Consider the following 26,154-nt stretch of genomic DNA (forward strand, 5'->3'; position numbering starts at 1 on the left):
GAGTAAAGGAAAGGCTGGTGTCAGATTTAATATAAAAGACATTCTTAGAAATAATACAGTGATGTATTCTTGCCCTTTGAGAAAGAAAAGCACAGCTCATACCAAAGAGGATTCAAACTTGCAGTAGGTTTAAGTCTAGAAAACCCAATATATCAGAGGCAGCTTGCCCAGTGAAATGTTGTGAGTTTTATCATTGTCATAAATATTTCTAAGAAACACTGAAGGATCTGAACCAAAAAGGATAAGCTCTCTATTTATAATAGTAATATGATAAAGTTAAAGAGGATATTGTATTGAAACCTGGCTTTGCTCCAGTCATTAGAAAAAGAAGTTGCAGACAGAAATACAGAATGACTGAGAGAACCCCCACGAATATTATTGTTTTCTTTTTACTTTTATTGAGCATGCCACTCACTCTTATAAGGATATTACTTGTATTAACACCTTTGCATGCATTAACCTTCTACAGTAGTTGTCCCCATTTTGCAGATAGAAAAAAATGGCACAGAGACAGACAAAGTCAGAGCTGGGGTTAAAACCAATCTCAGGGATTGTAACAGCTCTGACATACTAAATCTGGCATTGCATTGAGACAAAACTCAACCAGTAAACTGACCCTTTGAGAGCAGATCTAACAAATGAAGTAATGAAACTAGAAAAGTAATGACCCAGTGGGGCCATAACACCAACATACACACACTTCCAGTAATATCAATCCTAAGGGAGAATTCAGGAAGCATGAAGATTACCTACCTTGTCATCAAGTGGAAAAGGGGTTCCACTTATTTGCTGAATTTAATGAATATCTTTATTTACTAGCTCTTCAGTGCCAAGTTTTAGACTACTAAATTCAGTTGAAACATTTCAAAGGCTAGAAGGAAATAAAATAATATTTCTTAGTTTATGTTGCATTAAACTCCCTTCCCCAACAGTTATCAACTTGCAAGTCAAGTTCAAAGTAATTCTTTCTCAAAATGTCTCCCCTCCTTGCATTGGCCTCCATGGAACTCGCTCTATAAAAATCTATGTCTACACATTTTTTTGTTTCCATTTTAATGTTAATTCCCATCTTATAAAATAATATTCAAATAAATAAAAGGTATGGCTGGTAACTTTCAGGCACATACCAACTATGAGATTTTAAAAATTATTGGCATTTATATGCCTGTAAAAAAAAAAAGGAAGAAAAATTAGAGTTAGCAATTACAGTTCCTTTCACTCTCATAGATTTTAGATAACTACTCCTCTACAATTCCCCTCATTTCTATAAATTTCCATGTTTTTCATCTTCTTGGGAATTCACCAGACCATTTATATATTGTTATTACTATAAATATATATAAATGTATATAAATATTAATAAAGAGTAACTTAATGAACTCATATATAAATAATGTTAATTAAAATACATAGTAGGCTTCTATTAATTTATAAACTTTATATGAATAATATATTGTTGATATCCTTCTGGAACATGGGATATTTTTCGGTATTTTAATGTCGAGATGTGTATGTTTTATTTTTTTAAAGGAATCTCATTATCTTTATTTTTTTAATTTTTATTTATATTGGAGTATCATTGATTAACAATGTTGTGTTAGTTTCAGGTGTACAGCAAAGTGACTCAGTTATACATATACATGTATAAGTTCTTATTCAACTTCCTTTCCCATTTAGGTTATTACGGAATATTGAGCAGAGTTCCCTGTGCTATACAGTAGGTCCTTGTTAGTTATGTATTTTAAATACAGCAGTGTGTACGTGTCAATCTCAAACTCCCTATCTTTCCCTCCCCCCTCCCCTCCCTCCCCAGTAACCAAAAGTTCATGCTCTAAGTCTGTCAGTCTGTTTCTGTTTTGTAAATAAGTTCATTTGTATCATTATTTTAAGATTCCACATATAAGCGATATCATATTATATTTGACTTTGTCTGACTTACTTCATTTAGTATGATAATCTACAGGTCCATCTATATTGCTGCAAATGGCATTATTTCATTCTTTTTTTATGGCTGGGTAATATACCATTGTATATATGTACCACTTCATCTTTATCCATTCCTCTTTTGGTGGACATTTAGGTTGCTTCCATGTCTTGGATATTGTGGACAGTGCTGCCATGAACATTGGGAGCATGTATAATTTCGAACCATGTTTTTCTCCAGACATATGCCCAGGAGTGGGATTGCTGGATCATATGGTAGCTCCATTTTTAGTTTCTTAAGGAACCTCCATAGTGTTCTCCATAGTGGCTGTACCAATTTACATTCCCACCAACAGTGTAGAAGGTTCCCTTTTCTTCACACCCTCTCCAGCATTTATTGTTTGCAGATTTTTTGATGATGGCCTTTCTGACTGGTGTGAGGTGATATCTCATTGTAGTTTGCTTTGCCTTTTTCTAATACTTAGCAATGTTGAGCAAATTTCATGTGACTCTTGGCCATCTGCATGTCTTCTTTGCAGAAATGTCAATTTAGGTCTTCTGCCCATTTTTTGATTGGGTTGTTTGCTTTTTGATATTGAGACACACGACCTGCTTGTAAATTCTGGAGATTAATCCCTTGTTGGTCACATTGTCTGCAAATATTTTCTCCCATTCTATGGGTTGTCTGTTCATTTTGTTTATGGTTTCCATTGATGTGCAAAAGCTTTTGAGTCTAATTAGGCCCCATTTTTTTATTTTTGTTTTTATTTCCATTACTCTAGGAGATAAGGAAAAATATTACTGAAATTTATGTCGCAAAGCATTCTGCCTATGTTTTCCCCTAAGAGTTATACAGTATCTGGTCCATTTAGGTCTTTTATCCATGTTGAGTTTTTTTTTTTTTTAATTTACATGAAGCTGTCCAGTTTTCCCAGCACCATTTATTGAAGAGACTGTCTTTTCTCCATTGTATAGTCTTGCCTTCTTTGTCATAGATTAGGTGAGCATAGGTGTGTAGGTTTATCTCTGGACTTTCTATCCTGTTCCATTGATCTATATTTCTGTTTTTGTGCCACTACCATACTGTTTTGATGACTGTGGCTTTGTAGTATAGTTAGAAATCAGGGAGCCTGATTGCTCCATCTCTGTTTCTCTTTCTCAAGATTGCTTCGGTTATTCAGGACCTTTTGTGTCTCCATACAGATTTTAAGACTTTTTTGTTCTAGCTCTGTGAAAAGTGCCATTGGTAATTTGATAGGGATTACACTGAATCTGCAGATTGCCTTGGGTAATATAGTCATTTTGATAATATTCTTCCAATCCAAGAACATGGAATATCTTTCCATCCGTTTGTGTCACCTTTGATTTCTTTCATCAGTGTCTTATAGTTTTTGGACTACAGGTCTTTTGTCTTCTTAGGTAGGTTTATTCCTAGGTATTTTATTCCTTTTGAGGTGATGGTAAATGGGATTGTTTCTTTAATTTCTCTTTTCAATCTTTCATTGTTAGTATGTAGAAATGCAACAGACTTCTGGGTATCCTGCAAATTTACTGATTCATTGATAAGCTCTAGTAGTTTTCTGGTAGCATCTTTACGATTTTCTATGTATAGTATCATGTCATCTGCAAACAGTGATAGTTTTACTTCTTCTTTTATAATTTGGGTCCATTTATTCGCTTTTTCTTTTCTGATTGCCGTGGCTAGGACTTCCAAAACTGTTGCATAAAAGTGGCAAGAGTGGACATCCTTGTCTTGTTCCTGATTTTAAAGGAAATGATACACACTTGCGTATGTATTTATATGTGTATGTACATGCACATATTTACATATAGGTGTGTATGTGTGTGTATACATTGTATATATGTATGTGTATGTATCCTATATATGATATGGGTATGTATATATACGACGAATTTATACATGCAGTACATACATATTTTTATTCTACATGCTTTTATATGTAGGTGTATATGTGTGTCTATATATGTACGTGTATGTATTGCATATATTATATGTTTATGTATGTATACTGTATATATACACACCTAAATATCTTTCTGTGTGTATATATGATATAGACATACCTAGTTGTGTATATTGCATGTTATATGTATGTGTACATACTGTATATATATACAAACTATGCATTTCATGTGTATATGTATGTGTCTATTGTATATATTATGTGTATATGTGTGTATACATACTGTATATATACAAACTATGCATTTCATATATGTGTGTATATATGTATTTGTGTATTGTATATACTATATGTGTATATGTATGTGTACTGCATATATACACAGCTGTATATTTTTGTATGCGTGTATATATGTACGTGTGTGTGTATATACACACACACCCTATGGATTCTGTTTGTCTGGAGAACCCTCACTGATACGGACACTTATGACAATTGAGCACCTGCTCTTTGCCAGCGAGGGAGCCAAACGCTTCTCCTTTCTCTGTCTCCCTTAAGTGTCACAAGTCCCGGGAGGGAAGGTGATGCTGCTCCTACCAGTTGAGGTGCCTCAGGGACAGAGAGGTGCACAGGGCGGGGGGCTGGAGCCTGGTGGAGCCCAGGTGGAGTTCTAGCAACAGTACAGCCTAGCAGTCCCACTTCCCCGCGTGCCTCTCAGAAAGACGCCGAGGGAGAGACGGGGTCTGAAGGAGGGGATGAGGAAGCTTCCGTGGGTCTGCAAGCCCAGATCAAGGCTGACTCGTCAAGGGTGTTAGAGGTCAGGACTCTGGTTACCCTGGGGATGGGGTTACACAGAGCCATTCCCATTCGGAAAAAGTATCCATTCTGCTCTTGTTTGTATGTTTACCCCCTCCCCCAAATCTCTTAAAAAGAGATTCTCTTGGTTGCTGGGAGCACACAAGGGGAAGTTGTGTGTGAGGGGGTGTGATCCAGGGGACAGGGAGGATAAGCCCCCCACTCGTAGGGCCAGGAGTGGCTCAGCTTTGTGAGCTAAGGATGGCCCGCGAGGTCCCAGAGAGAAAGGTCCCTGCTCCGTCCCTGCTCCGTGAACCCCATTCCCAGCCTGAGAAGTCCAGAGCCCCCCCACCCCCCACAAACACACCAGGGAGGACAGACAGTCACCCTGACTCCCAGGCTCCGGCTCCAAGGCTCCCGGCACTAGGAGCTATTTTCAGCTTTCATGCCCTAGGACACGGCCAGAGCTATTGTCTCCGGAAACTCTCTGTCTCTGTTTCTCGCCTGCCCGCCATGCCTCCCTCCCTCCCTCCCTCCTCCGCCTCTTCCCCTCCAGCTCCAGCTGTCCTGCCCCCCACCCTGCATTTCTACACAGGATGGCTCACAGACAGCTGCTCCCCGTGCCCACCCGCCACCATTCGATGGATGTCAAAGCAAGCCCTGGGGACTTCCCTGGAGGTCCAGCGATTAAGACTCCGAGCTTCCACTGCAAGGGGTGCGGGTTCAAAGCCTGGTCAGGGAAATAAGGTCCCACATGCCGCCAGGACGGCCAAAGAAATAAATGAATAAAAAATAAAGTTATAGTGATGAAACAGCACTAGTGGTGCAAGAATGGGACGTATAGCTCTATGGTAGAGAATAAAGGTCCAGAAACAGAAAAGTGAGAACTTGATATGACAGAAAGTGAGGAAATTAAGGAGTTATCAATAAATGGCATTAGGACAATTGCATATCCATGTGGGGAAAAGTAAATTAGAAAAAAAGAAAACAAGCAAGCCCCGGTCAGGTGTGACCTTGGGCCCAGGGCCATTGGCACACATTGTCGTGTGGGACGTTCTTCCTTAGACTCCTCCCTCCCTCCTGTGTCACTGTCACTTCCTCCAGAACCTTCCTGGACTCCCCTACACAAGCCCGGGGTGTGCCCTCACCCGCCCACCCTGGATCACCGGAATTCCAATTCTGGCCCACCCTTCCCCACCAGGTAAAGAACTGTGCCTGGTCAATAAGACCGTAGAGGTCCTTGGCCATTGCTATTGCAGTTGGAATTGTTACTGTGTTTACACAGGGTGACCAACACCCGCCCCCACTTTGCCCAGGACCGCTCAGATTTGAGCGCTGGAACTGTGCGGAAACCCTCATTTCCGGGGAAGCCCAGAAGGCTGGTCAGCCTATTTAGGATGGATCTTTCACTTGATATCCCAACCCCCGAGAGCCAGAAAGGGAATCTCCCCCCTCCTTCCATGGTAACCTTCATTCATTCATCCACTCATCCCTTTATTCAACTCCTTTATTCAGCAAGTATTTATGAAGCATCTACTACATAGCAGACACTCTTCTAGGTGCTGGGGACAGTAAACTGAGAAGGTGTGATTTCTTACATGGGGATGATGTCTCGGAGACCACTGCAGGGCATGGGAGGTGGGAGAGAGAAGGGGCAGTTCTAAATGCAGGCCCTGACGGGATTGGGGCAGACCTTGCCCTAAGCCAAGCTGGTTGCTTCAACACAGCTGTCCTCACCCAGGGCCATCCTGCTTCCGCCTCCCCCAGTTCTTCAGTGATGTCTGGGGAAAATCTGTGGTTGTCACAACTGGGGGGGAGGGGACCCTGGAATCAAATGGGTGGGGACAGGGATGCTGCTGAACCCCACACAGTGCCCAAGAGGGGCCCCCAGCAGAGAATGACCCGCCCCAAATAACCCCAGTGCCATGGGGGAGACCCTGCACTAATATTATTCAGACCCGCTGGTGCCCCGAGATTCCTGCACAGGCTGGGACTCTAACCGGGTCACCTCTGTATCCCGAGGTGACCTAGAGTGGGGCAGCCAGGAGGGCTGAGTATCAGGGATGAAATGACCAATCTCTGTGCCCACTCTCCCCGCCACACCCCAGGGTCGATGGCCTCTATCTCCTCCCTGTGCAGCTAGCTTCTCCCTGAGCCATTTCTTCTTGTCAAGGTCCCTGTCGCAGGTTGTGTTCCCCGAAGATGATGTTGAGAGCAAGGATTGGAGTGCAGGCGGTTGATGTGAGACGTGCAGAGAACAGATACAGCTGCCATAGGGTCCCGCAATTCCACTCCTGGGCATAGATCTGGAGAAAACTAATTCAAAAATATACATACACCACTGGGATTTCCCTGGTGGTCTAGTGGTTAAGACTCTGTGATTCCAGTGCAGGGAGCATGGGTTCCATCTCTGGCCAGGGAACTAAGATCCCACATGCTGTGTGACAAAAAAATAAAGAGAGAGAGAAAGAAAGAAAGAGAGAAAGAAAGAAAGAAAGAAAGAAAGAAAGACAGAAAGAAAGAAAGAAAGAAAGAAGAAAGAAAGAAAGAAAGAAAAAGAAAGAAAGAAAAAGAAAAGATACATGTACCCCAATGTTCATTGCATCACTATTTATAATAGGCAAGATGTGGAAGCTACCTAAATGTCCACTGATGGGTGAATGGATAAAGAAGATGTGGTACATATATACAATGGAATATATACAGCCATAAAAAAAATGAAATAATGCTATTTGCAGCAACGTCGTGGATGGACCTAGAGATTATCATACTAAGTGAAGTAAGTCAGAAGAGAAAGACACATATATGATCTCTCTTATATGTGAAATCTAAAATACGACACAAATGAACTTGTCTACGAAACAAAAACAGACTCACAGACATAGAGAACAGACTTGTGGTTGCCAAGAGGGAGAAAGAGTGAGGGAGGTTGGATTGGGAGTTTGGGGTTAGCAGAAGCAAACTATTAAATATAGGATGGATAATCTACAAGGTCCTACTGTCTAGCACAGGGAACTATATTCAATATCCTGTGATAAGCCATAATGGAAAAGAAAAAGTTTTATTTATAGGTTCCATCCCTAACTGAGCTGGCCCATCCCCTCCCATGGTTCTAAGTGCAGCCCGAGGCTGCAGACTTCCCACCGTGGTCTTCAGCTCCAGAGCAAGCCACCTGCAAACCAGCCGCATCTTCCCAGGGGCTGGCAACTCTCCTTTGCTACTGATTCCAAAACACATCCAGATAGCACAAATGTGACCATGAAAACAAACTCAGCCATGTTCAAATCAGGGAAATAACATTCTTATCTCTGTTTAGTAGTTGCTTAATTTTAGAATAGCTTAGAGTTACAAAAAAGTTGCAAAGATCTGTACAGAGTGTGCAGAGTGCTGTGGACCCCCGACCCAGTACCCCTATTTCCAACACGTTAGTACTTTAGTACGTTAGTACGACATGCTTATCCAACTAAGGAACCGAGATGGATACGTTATTATTAACTGAAGTCCACACTTTATTAGAATTTCCCTAGCTTTCCCCTAACACCCTTTTTCTGTCCCAGTCTCCTCTGGGCTGTGACATTTCTCAGACGTCCCTGGGTTTTGATACCTTGAAAGTATTGAGGACGACTGGTCAGGTATTTTGTCCCTCAATTTGTTGGTTTTCTGATGTTTTTCTTATGGTTGGGCTGGAGTAATGGGGTTTGGGGCAGAAGATCCAGACAGAGATAAAAATGTCATTCTCCTCAGGTCACATCATCAAGGATACACACCATTAAGGATACACACATCAAGGATACACACCATCAACGGGACTTGTGACAAACAATTTTACCCTTGATCACCTGGCCAGTAGCGTCTTTTTTTTTTTTTTTGCTGCGTTGGGTCTTCATTGCTGCACACAGGCTTTCTCTAGTTGTGGTGAGCAGGGGCTCCTCTTTGCTGCGGGCACGTGCGTCTCATTACAGTGGCTTCTTTTGTTTCGGAGCACGGACTCTAGATGTGCGGGCTTCTGTAGTTGTGGCTCCCAGGATCTAGAGCGCAGGCTCAATAGTTGTGGCCCACGGGCTTAGTTGATCTGCGGCACATGGGATCTTCCCGGACCAGGGCTCGAACCCGGGTCCCCTGCATTGGCAGGTGGATCCTTTTTTTGTTTTCTTTGTTCCGTTTGGAACCAAAACTTTAATCCCAAGGAGTCTCACAAAACATATTACAAATGACAGCATGAAAAAAAAAATTGCACAGTAACTAAAAGTTCAGCTCTACAATATACTCTTTATCTGGCAGGACATTGGTATCTTGATAATCTCAACTTCCAAAAAACTTTACAAAGAGCTATGTATTCATGTACAGCAATCACAGAGGGGACTTATGACCTAACTCAAAGGTTAACTAACTTCCTTGAAACTTCTTAGATGCTAAACTCACTGGACAACCTCTTGTCCAGTGTGAAGACTAGTGGAATTCTTAAACCTCTAATCTAGGGTAAGGGTGCGGCTTTCATTTCTCCCTGCTGGCTTGTGTTCACAGCACCTTTTAAAGACTGCTTGCTTGACTACAGCTGCATACCACATCCCAGCTACAGAAAGTCTTTTCAATGTTTGCCAGTGTTGTTTCCATAATGATAAACATCACACTTTAGGTGGGCAGGAGTTAGAGTTTTATTATCAGTCTAGGCAAGACCAAAAATTCAAAGCAAATTCAATTCTGCTTAAAAGAACATTGTAAAGAAACAATTCTTCATATTACATGCCTCATATCACCCATTTCAAACCACAGAGATTGACACCTTTATGTGTCACTGTCCCAAGAGACACACAAACGGGAACAGCTAAAACATTTAAAAAGTGCATCAAGCTTCGGAAGTCTCAAACGAAACTTGAATTTTCTGTACATACTCCTGTCAAATGAAGGTATTTCCTGTGCACCACTCCTCTTGCAAAGTGGTCTGCTATTTCCTTTCATTTGACCTGGATCGGCTAGGAGACCTAGAGAAAGATCGGGACGGCTTGCGATTTCTCTCCTGGGACAGTGATCTCTCTCTTCTCCTATATCTACTAAAGGGACCTGCTCCGGCTGCGGGAGAAGCTTCTCCATCTTGGAGATCTGTGGTGAGGGGGAGGACTCCTCCTCCGATAATCATGTCGAGGGCGACGACCCCAAGAAGGAGGCGGCCACGATTTCGACTTCTCCCTTCCCCATTCGACAGGTCCACTCTTACTCGGCAGCCACAGAGTGTTCTCCCGTCTACTTCTCAGACAGCATCCGCTGCATCTCGGGGATCTTCATTTTCAACAAGAGTGAAGCCGGGAGGGTTTTTAGCAACCCACACACTTCGGAGTGGTCCATAATATCCTAAAGCTCGTTCGAATTCAGTCTTCTTACCACTGTTTCCAAGACTCCTTACATAAACGTTCCAGTCCAACGGACAGGAATCCCGATGCAAGACCCTCCTGGCTCCTGGCTTTCATGGGCCACACGGTGATCCCGGGCCTCTAAAATCTGGCAGCTGAATCGGCTCGCACAAGCTGGCCTGTGGGGACGCTTTTCTCCCTATGTGTCCAGCCCGGGGCCATGCTGTCTACGCCCGACCTCCAGGGTGACAGGGTGAACCCCAGGTCCCTGGAGCAAACACTCAGAGCCCTGGTGACCAGACTCAGGGGGCTGGGGCGGCAGCTGGACATGTGTGGCCACCCTGGTGGTGTTTGGCCCCATCTGCAGTTCCAGTTCCAGCTGAGAAAGAGCCTCGCTGTGTTATTTTCTCCTGGTTGTGTAAGGATCCCCGGTGTCATTTGACAGAAATGTAGATGGTGTGTTCTTTCTCTCTTTTCTCCCTGCTTCCTCTCCTCCCTCTCCTCCTCCCTCTCTCCCTCTCCCTCTGTCCCTCTCTCTCTTCCCTCTCCCTCTTTCCTCTGCGTCTCTCTCTTTCCCTCTCTCCCTCCCCCCTCCCTCTCCCCCCTCCCCGTCCCTCTCCCTGTCCCTCTCCCAACTCCCTCTCCACCTCCGTCTCCCCCTTGCTCTCCCCATCCCTCTCCCTCTCCCCTCCCTCTCCCTCTACCTCCTCGCTCTCCCCCGTCTCTCTCCCTCCTCCCCCTCCCTCTTCCTGCCTCCCCCGTCCCTCTTCCCTCTCCCTCTCTTCTTTCCTCTCTCCCTGTCCCTGTTTCCCTGTTCCGCACGCTCTCCCTCTACCTCTTTCCCTCTCCCTGTCCCTCCACCTCCTTCCCTCTCCGGAGAGGGAAGGAGGTGGAGGAACAGGGAGAGAGAGCACGAGAGGGAGGGGGGAGAGGGAGAGAGAGGGGTGAGAGGGAGAGAGGGAGAGAGGGAGGGAGCGAAAGACCGTCTCTCCCTCCCTCCCTCCCTCTCACTCCCTCCCTCCATCCCTCTCTCCCTCCCTCCCTCTATCCCTCTCCCTCCCTCCCTCTATCCCTCTCTCGCTCCCTCCCTCTATCCCTCTCTCGCTCCCTCCCTCTATCCCTCTGTCCCTCCCTCCCTCTATCCCTCTCCCTCCCTCCAACTCTCCCACTCCCTCCATCTCTCCATCTCCCTCACTCCCTCCCAGAGAGGGAGAGATAGAGAGGCAGAGACAAGGGAGAGGGAGAGAGGGAGAGGGAGAGATGGAGGGAGAGGGAGGGAGAGAGATATGGAGAGGAGAGGGAGAGGGGGGGTGAGAGGGAGATGGAAAGAGGTCTCTTCCTCCCTCCCTCTCTCCCTGTCCCTGTTTCCCTGTTCCGCTCTCCCTCTCCCTCCACCTCCTTCCCTCTCCAGAGAGGGAAGGAGGTGGAGGGAGAGGGAGAGGGAAAGAGGGAGAGGGAGAGCAGGAGAGGGAGGGGGAGAGGGAGAGAGAGGGGGGAAAGGGAGAGAGGGATAGAGGGAGGGAGCGAAGACGTCTCTCCCTCTCTCCCTCTACACCTCTCTCCCTCCCTCTCTCCTTCTCCTCCCTCTCCCTCCATGTCTCCATCTCCCTCACTCTTTCCCAGAAAGGGAGAGATGGAGGGAGAGACAGAGAGGGAGAGGGAGAGATGGAGGGAGAGGGAGAGAAGAAGAGAGAGAGGGACAGAGGCAGAGAGAGATAGAGAGGGAGAGCGGGAGAGGGAAAATGGTCTCTTCTTCCCTCCCTCTCCCTCTCTCCTCCGTCTCCCCCTCTCCTTCCCTCGCCCTTTCCCTTCCACTCTTCCTCTTCCTCCCTCTCCCTCCCTCTCTCCCTCGCCCTCACTCCCTCTCCCTCCATCTCTCCCTCGCCCTCACTCCCTCTCAGAGAGGGAGAGATGGAGGGAGAGGCAGAGACAAGGGAGAGGGAGAGAGGCAGAGGGAGACTGGAACAGGGAAACAGGGACAGGGAGAGAGAGAGGGAGAGGGAGAGAGGGAGAGAAGGAGGAGAGAGGGAGAGGGAGGGAGGAAGAGACCTAGTTCCCTCTCCCTCTCTCCCTCTCCCTCTCTCCCTCTCCCTCCCTCTCCCTCTCTCCCTCTCCCTCTCTCCCTCTCCCTCCCTCTCCCTCTCCCTCCATCTCTCCCTCTTCCTCTCTCCCTCTGCCTTATCTCTGCCTCTCTGGGAGGGAGTGAGGGAGAGGGAGAGATGGAGGGAGGAGAGTTGGAGCCAGAGGGAGAGGGAGGAGAAGGAGGGAGGGAGAGGGAGAGAGGGAGGGAGAGAGGGAGGGAGGGAGAGACATCTTTCGCTCCCTCCATCACTCTCTCCCTCTCCACCCTCTCTCTCCCTCTCCCCCCTCCCTCTCCATCTCTCTCTCCCTCTCCCTCCACCTCCTTCCCTCTCCAGAGAGGGAAGGAGGTGGAGGGAGAGGAAGAGGGAAAGAGGTAGAGCCAGAGCGTGCGGAACAGGGGAACAGGGACAGGGAGAGAGGAAGGGAGAGAGGGAAAAGGGGAGAGGGAGAGGGAAAGGGGGAGAGGGAGAGGGGGAGGGAAAGAGGGAGAGAGAGAGAGGGACAGGGAGAGAGGGAGGGAGAGAGGCAGAGGGAGAGATGGAGGGAGAGGGAGAGTGAGAGGCAGCGAGGTAGAGGGAGAGAGGGAGAAAGGGGGAGGGAGAGAGAGAGAGAGAGAGAGAGAGAGAGAGAGAGAGAGGGAGAGCGGTAGAAGTGCTGAGGAGGGGGGCTCCCTCCCCCTCCCACTGCCATCCACTCCCTACTGCTTTCTCCTTTTTCTGCTTCAACAAACACCAGGCGCCTTTTAGATCAGCCCTGAAGTCAACGTTGATGCTTGGACAGCCTGACCTCCCCGCTGACTTCCAGCCCAGGACCACCGCTGGGAGATGAAGTCTGCGGGGCCCTGGGCGCAGGCTGCACAGGCACCTCCTCTGATGCCCAATCTCTCCTCGTTTACGAGGCAGCCGACACTCCCCTCCCTGACTCCCCAAGATTTGGGGCCTTTTTTAGTATGTGTCGATAATGCCATGAGCGACTATTTAACTCTTCCACGAGGACCCATCTCCCAAAATGCCGTGGTTTTCAGCCTTGGCTGCACTAGAGAACCCCCAGGGAAGGGAGAGACGTCTCTCCCTCCCTCTCTCTTTCTCTCCCTCTGTACTTCTGTCTACCTCTCTCCCTCTCCCTCTCCCTCTCCCTCTGGGGTGATGCCCGATGAGCTCAGAATCGCAGATGGACCCCCCCATCCCCTCTCTGTGGCTTGCATGGGGGATGCACCTTCTCACTGTGGCCCGGGCATGGCCTTGACATTCAGACATCGGGTCCTGCATGGACACTTGTGTTTGTTCCATAGCGCATGTGGCTGCAGTCTGTGCTTCTGTAGATGGGGGCTGTGCGTGAGCCCTTCACCTTCCCCGCAGACACCACTGGTGCTCGCTCGGCCTCGCGGGGGATGCGGGGGGCACGGGGGACAGTCTTGCGTCCCCACCTTCTTGGGCTACAGACAGGCCACGCTGGTGCTGTGGTGACGGGGGGCTCCCAGGAGAACCCCACTGCAGACCGGAGAGGTGGCCCCCGAGAAGGTGGCGTACGCCTGGGGCCGGGCCTCATCAGTGAGCCACGGGCCACCTGCAGCAACAGGTGTCTCACCGTCCAGGGGCTGGGTGTTCGGGCGCCGTGGGGTTGAGCTACTGTCTGCACGGCAGCCGTGTTTGTCTTGTTGAGCCCGGGGAGGCCCCTTGGTGGCTCCTGGAGAGCCTGGCCGCATTTCTTCCTGCCCTTGGCCTTAGAGCCCATCACGTTCATGCCGTTTCTGCTTCCAAAAGGACCTGTGTTAATAAAGGCCACGTGTTAGGACAGCACCAAAGTGTCTAGAAATCCGGGCCAGGAGGAGGAGGGAGGGGGATTGGCTGTGCCCGCCAGTGGCCTGGGAGCCCTGCCCGCCTGCAGAGACCTGGCCCGGGGCCCGTGGGGAGGGCGTGGCCCTCGGTCCCCAGCGCCTTCCGTCTCTGGCTTCCAGGAGAACTGCGTGATCCTCAGGGAGCTGGTGAGGCTGCAGGCCCTGAAGTCCCGCCTGCTGGGGTTCCGCACCATGCCGACTCTGTGCTGGAGATGAACACGGACAAGACCAGCCAGGTGGTGGCCACTGTCCTAGGTAACACCGCCTCCCCCTGAGTCCCAGTGGGGACGGGGTCAGGCGGACCTTGACCGGACGTGGTGCTGCCTGAGACCCCACTGTGTCAGCCCTTGGGGGTCACCATCCCAGACCCTTCATTCTGCCTCGAGGGGCGCAGGGTCGGGGGTGGCTGGGGGGCCGCCCCAGGGACGTAGCCGAGCCTCTCCCCTCCGCCCGCAGGTGAGCTGGCCCAGAAGCTGAAGCCCCTCGGGGAGCAGGAGCGGCCGTGATCCTGGAGCTAAAGAAGGCCGAGTGCCAGAGGCGGGGCCTGCACTTTGACGGCCCCATCAACGCCTGGGACCTGCGCTACTACGTGAACCAGGGGGAGGAGACGCGCTACCACGTGGACCAGTACCTGCTCAAGGAGTCTTTCCCCGTGCAGGCAGTCACACGCGGGCTGCTGGGCATCTCCCAGGAGCTGCTGGGGCTGACCTTCGACCTGGAGGAGGGCACGAGCACGTGTCACGAAGACGTGAGGCTCTAAACGGTCTGGGACGCGGCCTCGGGCAAGGTCATCCATCGGCAAGTTCTACCTGACCTCTATCCTCGGTGCGTGCGTGGTGGGGGAACCTGTCGGCCGTGGGCCGGGGCTCCTCTGTGGAAGCGGGGCCCCATCCACGTCCCTCCGCAGGGTGGGGAAGTCCGGGCACGCGGCCTGCTTCGGCCTGCCTACAGCACGATGGGAGCTGCCAGGTCGCCATCGCGGCCATGGTGGCCAACTTCGCCAAGCCTACGCCCAACCTGCCCTCCCTGCTGCGGCATGATGAGCGGGAGACCAACTTCCACGACGTCGGGCATGCGATGCACCAGCTCCGCTCCCAGGCGCAGGGCTGCAGGCGGGGGCGGGGAGGGCCCGGGCATGCGTGGTCCTCAGGCAGGCCCTCGCCACGGGATTCTTTCACTGACATCACCCCACACGTGGTGACGCCCTCGGTGTCAGCTTCCATCATCAAACCCCAGGCACTGGGCGCGTAAATAACGGAAATGGATGTCCTCGAGGCTCTAGAGGCTGGAAGACCCAGATCAAGGAGTCAGGGCTGGTTCCCTGCATGTTAAATACATGTACTCAAGAGTTGCCTTTAAAAAAGACAAAAGAAAAGAAAGGAACGTTGCCTGCAAGTCTGCTGACAGCCGGTGATGAGAACCAGAGGGAAGGCTCTGGGGCCGGGGGCGCAGTGCCCTGTGAGCTCGGGGGCTGCTGCCAGTCTCCGTGGAGGCTCAGCAAGTCCCAGTGACTTCCCCACGTGGGGGGGGCGCCAGCTGAGAGTCTGGGCCCAGGACCCACTGCTCGTTCGGTCTTCCTGTGGTCAGCCCTTCATCCTGAGAGCGATGCTCTCACAGGCTGCACCGGGGCGTGTGGGGACAGTTTACTGAGCCGTACAGACGTCACTACTGCTTTGGACCATTTCCATCATCCCGAAAATGTCCCTCACGCCCTTAGCTATCACTCCGTCCCCTCGCCAGCCCCTGACAACCAGGAACCCACTCGCTGACTCTGTGGATCTACCTGCTCTGGACGTTTCTCCTCAGTGGGGTCACGCCCTGTGTGTCCTTCTGTGTATGACTTTGCTCGCTGAGCATCGTGTTCTCAGGGTGTACCGACGCGGCAGCGAGCGTCAGGGCTTCACCGCATTGCGTGGCTGAGGGACGTAAAGAAGACAAGAGAAAAGAAAAGCACGTTGCATGCAAGTCTGGTGACAGCCGGTGATGAGAACCAGAGGGAAGGCTCTGGGGCCGGGGGCGCCGTGCCCTGTGAGGCCCTGGCGCTGCTGCCAGTCTTCGTGGGGCACGGGCAGCACCGTCCCTCAGGAGCTGCTGGACAAGCTCATCAAGTCCCGGGAGGCCAACCCAGATGCGGCCGGACCGAGGGAAGGGAAGGGGGCTTCCGGTCTGCCCGGCTGGCAAGCGCGGCCTGGACACGGTGCCAGCCCCCCGTCTCCTTCCTCCCACGCCCCAGGCCTCTTCAACCTGTGCCAGATCGTCCTGGCCAAGGTGGTTCAGGCCCTGCACACGCAGACGCCCGCGGACCCGGCCCAGGAGAATGCCCGCCTCTGCCAGGAGATCCTGGGGTTCCCAGCCATGCCAGGTAGCCAAGCGCGCGCCGGGCTCACCTTAGCGGTCGGTTGGCGGCTACTGCCCAGGTCAAGAGGATCGTCTGGTGGTGTGTGAATGGGGACCGACTGACGGGCTCCGGCCGAGGCCCGCTGCCCTCTGGCCTCCTCCTGCCACGGCTCCTTGGCTGGTCCCTCCAGCTGTGGCCCACGGAGTCCGAGGGTGGAGTGGGAGCCTCTGCACATGCTTTCTAGAGAGCCTGGAAGAGGCAGGAGAGGGCTTCGTACCCCGGACAGAAGGCATCGACGAGGTCTGCCCATGCGTGTCGGTGCGGACACGCGGTTCACTCCCTCGTGAGCGCTTTAACCAGCGATCTCCCCGTGGTGGAGGGAGAGCCCTGACTCATCTCTCGCAGCCTCGGCAGCTGACCCTGTAAGAGGCTTAGGAGTGAACCCTCGTGAGCTTCAGCAGAAAGTCGGCAAAGATTTATTTGTGTCCCTCCACTGAACTGCCAGCAAGGTCCCCGTTTTCTACAAGTGTTGGGCCAATACTCTCTCTAGTGGCAGGGGACTCAGACAAGGCTGCTTTGAGGCCCCCACCCCCGCTCTGGGGCAGGGGCGCTGAGCGGCCAGGGGGCCAGCCAGGAGCCCCTCCGCGTGTGTCCCAGTGACCCACCTGCCTGCGACCTTCGGTCGCCTGGCAGGAAGCTACGACGCCCAGTCCTATGGCCAGTCATTCCTGCAAGAAACACTGGAACCAGTTTCTGCCAACCCACCAAAAAAAACGACTTCAAAGGCAACGTGGTGTCACAGGAAGGGCTTGTTTCTGTGCTGGTTTGTTTTTAGTTCATTAGGCCTCACTTAAAATTCTGATTCCACAATGCACTTGCTTTGGGATCTTGAGCAACACTCATAACCTCTGCAAGTTTCAGTATAGTAAGTTTATGTGATTACCTTCATCTGTAATATCCCTGTGTTGCAATCTTAATTAATTCAGATTAATTCATCTTAATCTTAATCTCAAATTCAGATCAATGACTAGTTCCTCTGTGACTTCTCCTCTGAACGGATTCAAAAGCCGCCTCTCCCGTCCTCATTTGGCTTCTCTTCTCTTCTGGAATCTCATAAGAACTTCTATGACCTCTTTGGTTTTTTGTTGTTGCTGTTGTCTGTTTGTTTGTTTTTTAATTGAAATATAGTTGATTTACAATGTCGTGTCCGTTTCAGGTGTACGGCGCAGTGATTCCGTTTTCAGATTCTTTTCCCTTATAAGTTATTACAAAATATTGAGTACAGTTCCCTGTGCCATAGGGGAGATCCTTGTTGTATCAATTCTATGCCTTCTTTGAATGACCGTAGCACTTGTTGTCTGTATCATTTTTATGTCTGTTGTGGCTTTGTGACTGAAAATGAAAATTTTCTATTTGTTCATGCCCTGGCCCTTCCTTAAAAATGTGTTCATTTACCTATTTCATATTTATTGACTACATCTTAGACACCGTGTTAGCTGCTTGTTCTAGATGTTAATAAAACATAGACCTTCCTGCTCAAAGGGTCACAGTATTTGTGGGAAAACAAAAAAATGAACAACTTACGTCTCAAATAGCTTTGTACTTCCCAAAGAGAGCACACCTCGTAGGTACAATAAATATATGTATTATACATAAATGTATAAAGAGTTAATGGCATTAAAAACGTGAGATAACTGCTTTTCTATTCTGAGGAAATGAGGATTACATTTCACCAGGAGCTCAATACCACTCTGAGAATGAGGGCTTAACCCCCGACCTGGCTCACTGCATCGCTTTCGTATATGAAAATAGACAAGTCTGTACACGCTCTCTACAAAAAGGCTTATCTGGCATGAATTTCAGATAGCAAGAAGAAAAATTCAAGAGGTTCAGAGAAGCATCCAGAAGCTCAGATGATTGTCTGGCACTGATACAACTTGCTTGACAGGAAAATAGAGCTGTAAATCTCACAAAATTCGATGATCTTCTAAGAATTTCAAAACCGCCTGCTATTAATTAGAAATCCCAGAAGAACCGCTTCTTTTAAAGCACACTGATAATATGCTTTACAGCTTAATATTCAGAAGCCTATGTTTTGGCTAAGTGAGCTTCAGGAATGAAGGAAACTTGTGGTTCAGTTCCCTCTACTCTGGAACCTCTGGTCAAAACACCTACTTCTGTGCTCAGCCATCTTATCATCTGAAAAATGGAGGCAACTCTAAGAAAACATAGTTACAGAGATGTTGCACAGTTTCCTGTGTCACTGTCTTCATTTGTTTCAGAAAACCAATAACGTCTAAGCTACTACTGCAAAGAGCGCAGTGTTACTTGGGGTCATCTAGTGCAGCTCTGTCAAAGTAAAGAAAAGGAAAGGGGCCTAGAACAACTATAATTTTCCCAAGAGGACACTATTATTTTATGGTAAATCTGAGTCAAGAACCCTGATCTCTTTGATGCCATTCCATTGTTCTTTCGTTGGGTTCTCAAGAACCCAGAGAAAGAAAGAGAAATAAAACTCCTATGTGCTGTGTCACTGGTACAGGACGTGGCAAGATTGGAATCGGAGAACTACATATTAACAGGTATTTGGGAAATTCTTCAAACTGGTTAAGATATACACCAGGTACCTAAAAAACAGTATGTTTTCCCAAGATGATTCTGTGGAATGAACAGAACTGGTAACTGAAGGTGCCTGTGTGCTGCACTTCCAAACAGGATGGGTGAATGCTTGTTTTCTGGCACCTTTAAGACTCCACCCCAATATACACATTAAAATAAAATTAACATTTCAACTGGGTCATATTTAATTCTGCATGCTCTTCTAAGTCAGCAAAATATTCCATATATCATTTAAGTTGTCACTCACTCTCTTTTCTTTTCTTTCTTTTTCTTCTTTTTTTTTTTTTTTTTTTGCGGTACACGGGCCTCTCACTGCTGTGGCCTCTCCCGTTGCGGAGCGCAGGCTCAGCGGCCACGGCTCACGGGCCTAGCCGCTCCGCGGCATGTGGGATCTTCGCGGACCGGAGCACGAACCCGTGTCCCCTGCATCGGCAGGCGGACTCTCAACCACTGAGCCACCAGGGAAGCCCGTCACTCACTTTTTAACTTGAGTTTTAATTTCTAAAAGTCTTTCCAAACACAAAACAGAGGTGGGAAAATGGTATATGGGAAGCTGCAGAGATGAAATAAGCTTACTTCATTCGGCATAAAGATGAATACCCAAACAACTTCTGCATAGCTGCAAGTGTCCAAATCTACTATCTTCGTTTCGTAGTCAAGGCTTCCGGAAAAATATGCCAACGGATTCCTAATTACCCAAATGCCCCATATCCGTTTCAGTAAGTATCGTTATACATTACGGAAAATTTTCTCAGTGACACAGAAAGACATCCTGGCCGAGCATCCCCCTTCCCATGACACAGAGATGATGGGTCTCAAGCTACGTTGAAGGCGTTGGAGCCCACTTTATCCATTACTAATATTAATGGAGGACAAACCTTCATATTCTGTTTGTTTGCTCTGTGTTTGTTAAATCACTTCTTCCCTTCATTAAAATGGATGACACATAATTGAGTCTGTAGTGTGTGTATCACTGGAACCTGAACACATTTTTGTTGGTTTTATTAACGTCATAGGTTTCTAGGGAGGGTCTACTAAATAACTAAGTCTAGTTTCACAGTTACAAATAAATTAGGATGTAATTTTGAATAAATTAAGCTCATCATAAAGGAAGGAGACTGATAGTTGCTACTACCCCTTCCTTGAGGGGCTCTTGTAAAGCACTAAATAAAGTAACAGAGGTTTATATGCATGCATATATTTTCAATGATATTTGAACACACTCGAAAAGAACTCTACAGAATGCATTATAAAACCTCGATGCTGTGTGTCCCTAGTTCCCAGCTCTCTCGTTAAAACTATTTAAATGAACAAAATGTTATCTATTAGGAGAGCTATCAGAGTACTCCAAATACTACTTCTTGCAGTACCCTGTCCCAACCATTTGCCTTCCTCTTCCCATTAGTCCTTAATTCAGAAACCCCAGAGATTTGTTCATTAATTTATGAGCATATTTCTTCATTCAGCCAAGAAAACTGATGGCTCCCTTACCAAATTTCAGGCACCCTTCTTCAGTATGTTTTCTAGGCATGTTCAGGAAACACAGCAGTGATTAACACAGATGAATATAGCCTCTCTCGAGCTGAGGGGAGAGACAAAAGTAAAGAAGCAAATATAAAATCGTAAGTGTAAATACGTAAATAAAAATTGAATAAATGGGTAGAATAACTAGTATATCAGGTAAGTGCTGGAGAAAAACAGCAAGCGGGGAAGGGGGATGGAGATTGTTAGCTGGTAGGAGGAGGCTGCGATCTGAAACTAAGTGATCACTGAGGGCTTTCTGGGGAAGATAAAATTTAAGAGGGAACCTAAGGTTGTGAGAGGGAGCAAGGTGCATATCTGGGAAGTGAATAGTACAAGCAGAGGGAACAGTCAGATGGAAAGGCAATGAGGCAAGAGTGGGCTTGGAGTATCCAAGGAGCAGAAAGGATGTCAGTGTGTGGAAAACAGAGGGAGCAAAGTGGAGAGGAGAAGGAAACAGTCAGAGAGGAAACAGAGGCCCAGATTTCTAGGGCTGTGGAGGCACTTTGAGGACTTTGCTTTTCCTGTGAAGAAGCCACTGAAGAGCCTGGAGTGACATGATCTGACTTACGTTTTAACAGGATCTCTCTGGATGCCATGTTGATTAGAGACTGCAGGAGAATAAGGACAAGCCCCAGAAGACCAATAGTTGATTCAAATGTCAAGAAACATTTATGCCTTCACCCTTCAACTTCACAAATGATGCCATTTCCATTGAGCTATTGAAAAATATAATCTGGCTTTCAAAACAATAAACCAGAAGGCATTTTCTCACATAAGCAAGGTCACAAACAACTGTCAGCTAAAGTTGAAATAGCAACAAATCAAATAATAACAAAAAACATTTTTTATAGCTTTTAAAACCTTACCAAGCATTTTCTTGTCCATTATCTAAGTTAATCCTCAAATCAACGCCATGAGATAGTTACTATTTTCCCATTAGAAGTGACCGCATATTAAATCCTTAGTGATTGCTCAAGAAAAGCTGAAATCTTGAGTGTACATCTATTAATGGCCAAGGTTGGGTTTTTTACCCATGGGAACATTGGATGCTAAAATCCACAGGGATTTTCAGCTCAAGATGGCAGACTAGGAAATATATTTACTTTCTGGTCCTCCTGAAACCAGGTTTAAATAAAACTGTAGAAATACCCAAATTAATCAACCAATAAGAGCCAAGACATTGTGGAAGTCATCAACCACAGAAAGATTTCAACACATTTCGAGAAGGCAAACAATGAAATGGAGGGGCCATGAATAAAATAATGAAGAAAAGACTACCCTAAGTAGGGTCTGCACAAAGCCAGTCAGCTTTTGCTGAGCCCTGGTTATAGTAAAGGACAGAGGAAAGAAGAGGGGCTGAAAACAAGGAGACAAAAGTCATTTCAGGAAAACACGTTCATTTAATGAGCTCCAGGGAACACTCAGCCTGCTGCCATACTCACTCACGTATTACAGTGGATTGTTGGCACGCAAGACAAGAAAACAGGGAACCAACGAACAAAACTCAAGACACTGTTTCTTACTGAACTCTTCTCAAACGAGATCAAGAAATTATGGTTCAATGCCATAGCTGTAAATCATTTCTGCTCCTGGAGAGGTTAGAAAGGGCTTATAATAGTTACCCTTTTTTTTTCAGACAGAATTTAGGTCTGAGCAAAAGCTTTTGTGTCCTCCAACCTCAAAGTTTATTGGGGATGGAAGTCCAAATTTGCTTCGACATACCATAAAAAGAATCTCATGAGCAGAGGGTCAAACTACTTTTGGAATATATGAATTATGCCCAGTGTGATTTTAAATAGATTTTAAACAAAAATATATAGATTTTTACTGATCTATATGATTCTGGGTTCTGAAACTTCTACATGTCACATGCCTGATACAGAACACACAATGTCAGTCCCAGGAGAGAGAAAACACTCCAATGAAGCAAGCCAAAGAAACAAGATTCGGACAAGGTAAAGTGACGTGTAGACCAAGACCAGGATTTTTCAATTCTTTCCTGTCATGCTGTAGCTTCCAGCTCCTGAATAACAACACATGTTTCCCTTGTCCTAGACACACAAGAGTATGTCTCCTCTACGGGGCATAAGAAGCTCTAGAGTTACATATGTGTAGTAAAGAGTGGACCCAGCCGGCATACTCACAATGACCAAATTGTGTTGCTCGTACTTTATTTTAAACCAATACATCGCTCCACGCTGAAGTTGCAATAAATGATATATTTGCTTTCTAGACATGAATGAGATGCCTTACTGGATATACTCCAGGAAGGCCAGAGAAACTGGCTTCTAATCCATACAGAATAATTCATTGATGAATTCCTTTCAGGATAGCCCATGATTTATCTAGAATATAAGCTTTACATACCTGGATCCTTCAAACTAGACCAAAGGGAAAAATCTAGGCTCCAAGCCTCAATTAGAAATGTGGGATGGTGCTATGCTGACAACTGGTGGTCCCCGACCTATCTTCTGAGATTAGAACCCAGTGTGGTGGATGACCAATTCACGCGTTGAACAAAAGAACACCTCCTACAGGGCAGTGGATGTGTTCATTACAGGTATGGCACTTAGGGCTAAGTATCATAAGGACTTCAAGAAACAAAAGAAAAAGTAACACATGAAGCATATATGATAAGGAGGCGCCAGAGTCCAGAGCACGAGCTCTGGAATCACACAGGCTTGCTTCGAATCCCGGCTAAGCCACTACCATCTGTATACCCTGAAGAACAGTCGAAGGTTGAAATGTTCTTTTACCAAATTTCGAAAAACAAGTGAAGAAAGAACCTACCTGCCAGGAAGGGACATCGTGGGGTGCAGCATCCAGTCGGGTCAGGGCTCTGCATCCCCTGCTCAGAAACCTTCACCGCCTGGCTCACGGTGATGCTGGCAGCTCAGCAGCCCTGGAGAAGGCGCTCCTGCTCCTGTCTCCAGGGCTCGCGGACAAGCTGGGGAGGTCCACGGAGGAGGCGGGCCACAGCCTGGCAAGCTCTGGGTGCCTCCTGCACTCAGCTCTGGGCAGGCTCTGGCCTCTGGGCCCCGTTGTGGGGAAGGGCTGGCCGATACATACCCAGGGCTGAGGGGTCTGCAGAGCCGGTGCCCAGGCAGCGTGAGCTCTGGAGGACAAGGCTTCCACAGTCCCCAACAGTCTCCGCATGGTGGCCCATCCGGTGCCAAACACCTGCCACCCACAGCGACAAGTCCCAGCCGCTAGAAAGTCCAGAAGGGCTCGGGCTCTTTGCCCTCGGGCCGGGTTTCTCCAGGGGCTGGGCTTGTGTGGGGCCCCCAGCCCACCCCCTGACCCGCCCGCCCTTGCTCTGTGACACGTACAATGCAATGGCAACACCCAGGCTGAGCCGGCAGGCCAGTGTTCAGTGCGTGCTAGACCTTGAGAAGAGTTAGCAGCTAGGGAGAAGCTCTCCCACTTTCACTCGCTTTTCTCAGATCAGCCAGGCAGCCCATCTCACCCCAAAGCGATGGACACCACACCTCCTTCCCAGGCTATCGTTTTCCGTTCTGCCCCTGTTTTCCCTTTCCATTCTGCCCCTCTTTTCCCCAGCACCCCATCTACGGCTTCGGGTGTCATCGGTGCTGCAGCAGGCAGCACCTCTGACCCCGAAGCTATGGACACCACACCACCTTCCCGGGCTTTCGTTTTCCGTTCTGCCCCTGTTGTCCCTTTCCATTCTGCCCCTCTTTTCCCCAGCACCCCATCTACGGCTTCGGGTGTCATCGGTGCTGCAGCAGGCAGCACCTCTGACCCCGAAGCTATGGACACCACACCACCTTCCCGGGCTTTCGTTTTCCGTTCTGCCCCTGTTGTCCCTTTCCATTCTGCCCCTCTTTTCCCCAGCACCCCATTTACGGCTTCGGGTGTCATTGGTGCTGCTCCCGGCAGCACCTCTGACCCCGAAGCTATGGACACCACACCACCTTCCCGGGCTTTCGTTTTCCATTCTGCCCCTGTTTTCCCTTTCCATTCTGCCCCTCTTTTCCCCAGCACCCCATTTACGGCTTCGGGTGTCATTGGTGCTGCTCCCGGCAGCACCTCTGACCCCGAAGCTATGGACACCACACCACCTTCCCGGGCTTTCGTTTTCCGTTCTGCCCCTGTTGTCCCTTTCCATTCTGCCCCTCTTTTCCCCAGCACCCCATCTACGGCTTCGGGTGTCATTGGTGCTGCTGCAGGCAGCACCTCTGACCCCGAAGCTATGGACACCACACCACCTTCCCGGGCTTTCGTTTTCCGTTCTGCCCCTGTTGTCCCTTTCCATTCTGCCCCTCTTTTCCCCAGCCCCCCATCTACGGCTTCGGGTGTCATTGGTGCTGCTCCCGGCAGCACCTCTGACCCCGAAGCTATGGACACCACACCACCTTCCCGGGCTTTCGTTTTCCGTTCTTCCCCTGTTTTCCCTTTCCATTCTGCCCCTCTTTTCCCCAGCCCCCCATCTACGGCTTCGGGTGTCATCGGTGCTGCAGCAGGCAGCACCTCTGACCCCGAAGCTATGGACACCACACCTCCTCCCTAGGCTATCTTTTTCCGTTCTTCCCCTATTTTCCCTTTCCATTCTGCCCCTGTTTTCCCCAGCGCCCCCCCCATTTACGGCTTAGGCCGGCATCAGTGCTTCAGCAGGCAGCAGCTCTGACACCAAACCTATGGACACACCTCCAGGGCTGTCATTTTCCAGTCTGCCCCGTCTCCAAGTAGAACCACTACCTATTTCACACGGCTGTTCCTAGTTCTGGGAACACACCACGCACTGGTAGCAATGCCTCAGCCCATGCCTCGACTCATTTCCCTGCAACGCTGGCCAACAGATAGACCAGCACTTCAAAGTTATGACAGAAAGTTGAGTAAGTTATACGCTTGGAATTGCATTTATTATTACTAACAAGCACAACTGTAGTGCTTAGACTATAACAAGTAATATTCTAAGTGCTTAGCAAATATTAACTCACTTAATCCTCATAATGGCAACCCTATAGGTAGGTAATGTTCATAATATTCACCTTTTTGGGGGGAAACTGAGGCCCAGGGGGGGTTGAATAGCTTGCCTAATGCCACACAGTAAGTAGCGGGCAGAAACCCAGGATGAAAACCAGACCGTCTAGACTTTCATCACTTTGCTGTGTCACCTTAATAGATGTTGTGGTTAGGGAAGGGACTAAACTGACAAGACTCTGAACTTGAGAAGGGAGAAATTAGAAAGTGACTGATCCTAGAAAGTAGAGAGGATTTCAGCTCAGAAATTTCTGGTGGTGAGACCCAGAAGAACAAGAACATGGTTGGAATATTAACTTGGGGTAGTATCTGAATCCATTGAGAAATGGTTTTGTTTTGTTTTGTTTTTTTAACTTAGAAAGGCCAGCTGGATGAAGATTAATGAAACAAAAAGCAGAAAGGGAAAGAGGAAGGTGCCTGAAGTGAGACATAACCTCTTCCCTGTAAGTACTAGGGGTGGGCGTCCTGTGGGAAAGGATGGAGCTCTCTCTACAGCTTTGTCACCAGGATGAACAAGGAGAAACATGGCAACCATTGTACTGGTTTTGATGATTCCTCAAAAACCAAGGCTTTACTTTCCAAGAACTACCCACAGTAGCATACCTACCGTGTGTCAGACATGCCACCAAGTGTGTTTCCAGTCACACATTTTAATTGGAGAAATAGTTCCTATGAGGTACGCATTAGTTCCCTATGGCTGCTGTAACAAATGACTACCAATGAGCTTGCGTAAAACAAAACACACTCATTCTCTTATGGTTC

The sequence above is a fragment of the Delphinapterus leucas genome, unplaced genomic scaffold, assembly GCF_059928025.1.
Source record: "Delphinapterus leucas isolate spDelLeu-1000000601 "Yukka" unplaced genomic scaffold, BTC_Dleu_Yukka2 spDelLeu_asBTCV2_sq40, whole genome shotgun sequence".
NCBI lineage: Eukaryota > Metazoa > Chordata > Mammalia > Artiodactyla > Monodontidae > Delphinapterus > Delphinapterus leucas.